The sequence below is a fragment of the Penaeus vannamei genome, chromosome 4, assembly GCF_042767895.1.
Source record: "Penaeus vannamei isolate JL-2024 chromosome 4, ASM4276789v1, whole genome shotgun sequence".
In the NCBI taxonomy this organism is placed as follows: Eukaryota; Metazoa; Arthropoda; class Malacostraca; order Decapoda; family Penaeidae; genus Penaeus; species Penaeus vannamei.
Genome location: NC_091552.1, coordinates 8,671,166 through 8,676,165, shown reverse-complemented (window position 1 = coordinate 8,676,165; position 5,000 = coordinate 8,671,166). Strand labels below are relative to the sequence as shown.

The window sequence follows — 5,000 nt, the reverse complement described above, 5'->3', positions numbered from 1 at the left end:
ACAACTTGATAGTTTTGAAAACAATTTTGACGCCTTTACCCAAGTTGATGCTCTCCTTTGCACCTGTACCCCGTTAGGTAAGAGATCTATCGTTATAGAACGCCGAAGCTGATACCTGGCCAATGACAAACCCTCCAGCTTTGGGTTTGAAGCTGACCCTTAACACAGTGCGAACTGTAAGTCTAGAACTACCATTAAGTTTAAATCGGTAGTGCGTCTTTATATTCTTGGTGTTATTGTGGACATCTTTATATTCTTGGTGCTATTTTTAACATCCTCATATTTTTGGTGTTATTGTGATTTTCTCCATTTTGTCTCTTCCGCAGTATGCCTAGGAAATCTATCAAGGTATTTGAAGATCATACTGTTTTAATATTGGGTTTTGACTTTTCTTCAATATATTTTGTTCAGCAGAGGATTTGTTCAACAATAGTTTTTCACATAAAAGTGAAAAATAAAAACTGCAGTGCAATTTAATTTCGATCTGTGGCCCTTTATAAACATGGGACATCAAAATTTATCATGCGTTAACAATATATAAAAAGAAAGAAAATAAAAAGGAAAATCTGATCCATTTAGCTATTTATCAATCATTCTATCTATCTATCTTGATCATACGCGTAGCTCATCTTAACATATCGTTTTCGTCTATCTATCTATCTATATATGTATATATTTATAAATTTGAAACATCGTTCATAAGCGTATTTCATCTTCACAATTAATTTTCGTCATTTGGTCTCAAACACTCTACAGCTGTCTATCTACCTACCTACTTACCTAAAAATAAATCTGAAACACTGATCAACGGTGTAGCTAATCTTAACATCTCGCTATTGTCGTTTGGTCTCAACACTACACAACTGTCTGTTTATCTATTTATCTATCTACCTATCTATCTATTAATCTATCTACCTATCTACCTTTCTATCCATCTATCTACATATCTATCTATCCAAACATCCCTACATATAAAAAACACTGATCATACCCTTATTTCATCTTGACATTTCCTCGTTTTTAGGTCTCAACGTACGCTTTCAAACGGCCTTCACTCTGGCTCCCACTTAGCCCGATCTTCTTACACGGCCTCCTAGCAATGTGAAGAAGGAACTGATATCTTCACGCGGAGTAAACTGGCCTAGTCCGTTAGCCGTCGAGTCTGCTATTGAGACTCTCCCTGTTGCAATGACTATTCCCGGTTTCAATTTTTTTGCGCTGTGTTGCTTACCCTGCCGGAGATTTTAGGTCAAGACATTATGTTTTTTTTCTTTCTCCGGTTTCCGGTTTGCTGCGCAGTGTTTGTTTGTTTGTGTGTTTCTGTTTGTTTGTTTGTTTATGTGTGTGTGTGTGTGTGTGTGTGTGTGTGTGTGTGTGTGTGTGTGTGTGTGTGTGTGTGTGTGTGTGTGTGTGTGTTTAAGTACGTGCGTGCGTATATATATACGCGTGCGCATGCACTAACAAATCTACCTCCACATAACCCCACTCAACCCCCAACCCAAACACTACACACAAACCCACCCCACCCCGACCGCAAGAGTACTCCCTCCACCCCCCACCCCCCCTCTGCCACAAACGCGGGCCAGATTAGTCACCCGCGTGTGCCCCCTCGCCCGCCGCCCGCGATGAAAAGAGCTTGTTAGTAATCGAGGGAAGGAGGCCGAGCCAGGGAGGCCCCCGCCGCACAATCCCGTAATTAGGCCCTCCATTGCACTTCCTTTGGCTGGTTAGTGTTGTCGGTCGAAGCCGTTCCTTATCGCGTCTTGTAATTAGTGGCACTGTTCACTCTCCTTTTTTTTCTCTCTCTCTCTTTCGTTTCTCGTTTATCTTTCTTTTTATTCATTCTTTCTTTCTCTTTCTCTGTTTCTATATCTTCCTCTCTCTCTCTCTCTCTCTCTCTCTCTCTCTCTCTCTCTCTCTCTCGCTCTCTCTCTCTCTCTCACATACACACACACACACACATACACGCACACACACACACGCAATATCATACATGTCTATCAATATCTACAATACAAATGTATATCTTTATAAACGCGGGAGAGAGAGAGAGAGAGAGAGAGAGAGAGAGAGAGAGAGAGAGAGAGAGAGAGAGAGAGAGAGAGAGAGAGAGAGAGAGAGAGAGAGAGAGAGAGAGAGAGAGAGAGAGAAAGAGAGAGATTAGAGACAGCCGAGAAGAGAGAGAGAGAGAGAGAGAGAGAGAGAGAGAGAGAGAGAGAGAGAGAGAGAGAGAGAGAGAGAGAGAGAGAGAGAAAGAAAGAGAGAAAGAGAGAGAGAGAGAGAGAGAGAGAGAGACAGACAGAGAGACAGAGAGAGAGAGAGAGAGAGAGAGAGAGAGAAAGAGACAGAGAGCGAGAGAGAGAGAGAGAGAGAGAGAGAGAGAGAGAGAGAGGGAGAGAGAGAGGGGGTATACCCGACAAAAGAACACAAAGAAGGAAAGAAAAGAAAAAAAAACACAAAGAAACGAATAAATCACAAATAAGATTTTTAAAAACGTAAAGAAAAGGAAAAAAAAAAAAAAAAAAAACAGAAGATTAAAGCCGAATAGAATTTGAGAAATGCAGAGATACCGCAGAGAAAGCTAGACAGGTTAAACAGACAGGAAAGGCAGACAGACAGATAGAGCGATATAAATGCATTAATAAATAGTTAGTGTATAGGGCCAAATACGTTTAGAAATCAAGGTTAAAACTGTATAAACAAAGAAAAAAAAATCGTAATCAAGCTTCTTGTAGGCAAATTGGTCAAATAAGCGTAGATCTTGTTCAAGTGCCCCGCCCACACATACACACGGCCCACTTCTACGTTTCCTATTCCTTTTCTCTCTCTTTACTACGTTTCACTTTTCTGCCTTTCTTTCTTTTACCATCTATCTTTCTTTCTTTTATCACCTATATATCTTTCTTTCATCATCCTTCTATCTTTCTTCCTTTCTTTCTTTTATCTTTCTTTCTATCTATCTCTTTTTTCATCATCTTTTGATCAATCTATCTTTATTTTATCACCTCGCTATCTACCAACTATCTATCTTTCTATCTATCCATTAATCTACCTAAGTAATTTCAATAGGTATACATTCTGATAATGTAAATAATAAATGTTGCTGTATTTCATTGCATATCTACTCTCGCCATAATACTCAATGAGGTATTTAAAAAAAAAAACACAAGAAAACAAACAAGAAGAAAACTAAGATCAACGACATAACAAGAAAATAGAAATACGAGTAAAAAAAATATAGAAAAATAATACAACAGGGAAATTCACCGTCACACAAATTAAATGCAATTTACTGTCTGATTTCCGTTATTTATAGTTTGATATACAGGGAGACACCGCACCGACGCAGGTACCATGAAATACTTCTTGCAGCTTTGAACTAAAGCAAATATGTATTTAATTTGCGTGTTGCTATAATTCTTTCTAAGATATATACCCGCACATGTATATGAGATTCTAAGAGAATTATAGGTATAGTGCAGATATATAATGCTTTTTGATGGGCATAACACTAGACATAGTTAACAATGTTGGTTTGATAGTCCCGATATGAGTGGAGAAAAGAACGTAAGAAAACCGAAGAAAAAAGGAATAGGAGGAGGAGGAGGAGGAAGAGGAAGAGGACGGAGGAGGAAGAGGACGAAGAAAGAGGAAGAGGAAGAAGAAAGAGTAAGAGGACGAAGAAAGAGGAAGAGGACGAAGGAGGAGGAGGAGGAGGAGGAGAAGAAAAAGTAAGAGAGGCAATTGGAACGCTACAACCGGTGAAAATCTACGGAGCGGCTCGCCAACTTTCGAGAGGGGAAAAGTCTTCTGGAATCCACCTCATCTTCCGGTCAAACTTGCTCTAACGCGCACCACCACTAACGCCACCTAACACCTTGTCAAAAGGCATAACCCCGGGATCCTTGTAACCATTACATAATACGCCCTGCGACCCCGGTGGTAGTTATACAACACATTCCCGCCACGTACTTTCTAGCCAGGAGACTCCGCCACTGGACTTCCGTGGTCGTTAAGCCGTTTCGACACTGGCACCTGATATTAGCTACCGTTGTAAACATTGGTAACCTGTGGTTTATTGCAAACAAAATTCTGCAATTTTCGCTCTCTCTTCTCGTGATTTCATCCTTTCAAAAAGGCTAAATACACAAAGGTTACCACGACTGAAGTTCTGTAACCGAATCCTTGACAAAAAAAAAGCTCTTGTACTGCTATCCCCTTTCCAGTCGGATATCGAATCGCCCTCTGCAGTACACCATTGTTAAAATTTCAACAAGCGTGACTTAAATCCTAAAATTGCCAAACAAGTAAAAATATCTTAAAGATTAATTGAGGTCTTTTGTTATCTTAGTAAGATGAATTAATATATAGTGAAAAATAATTACTAGCAAATGTCTTTGAAGATGCGCACGTCTTGCATAGAATAAGTGATCATAATACAACTCCAAATGATTACAATATACTTAATATATGGCAATGTCACACCTAATTGCTGATTAACTTAGGCACCTTATAATCATACAATGAAAAACTAATTCTCGAGTAGTAAAACAATAATGTGAAATATAAATAGGAATTGACATTATTAGAGAATGAAACGATCGCTGCAAAACGCTAGGCTTGGTGCACCGGCAAAGGCCAACAAATCTGTCGCCTATATTTGGCAAAATAGAATAATGGAGCTGGGGGGGTATTTATTTTTCTTTCTTCTTTTCCCTCTCCTAATCTTTCTTTCTTGGCAGTTAATCTCAAAAGGGAGATCTACAAGCATTATTTTGCCTGAATTCATGTGTTATGGTTCCGTTGCCAGCACTGTATTTAACATTTCTCATATGCGAAGATCATTTCAAATTGCAGCAAGAGCCATTTCTAAACCGAAATATTGTTCACCCTTATCTCTGGTCGTCAGATTAAAACGCAAACTCTCATTGGCCACAGTAATGCGACCTTTGTGACCCTAACCAAATTAATAATGACGATGTTGGTGGGAGAGAGAGAGA

At 39.3% G+C, this 5,000-nt stretch overlaps 1 protein-coding gene across 2 annotated transcripts in view; it reads right to left on the bottom strand.

Moving 5' to 3' along the window:
- LOC113830559 (5-hydroxytryptamine receptor) overlaps positions 1 to 5,000 on the bottom strand; it is a 590,145-nt gene that overhangs the window by 472,498 nt on the left and 112,647 nt on the right. The window lies entirely within an intron of this gene.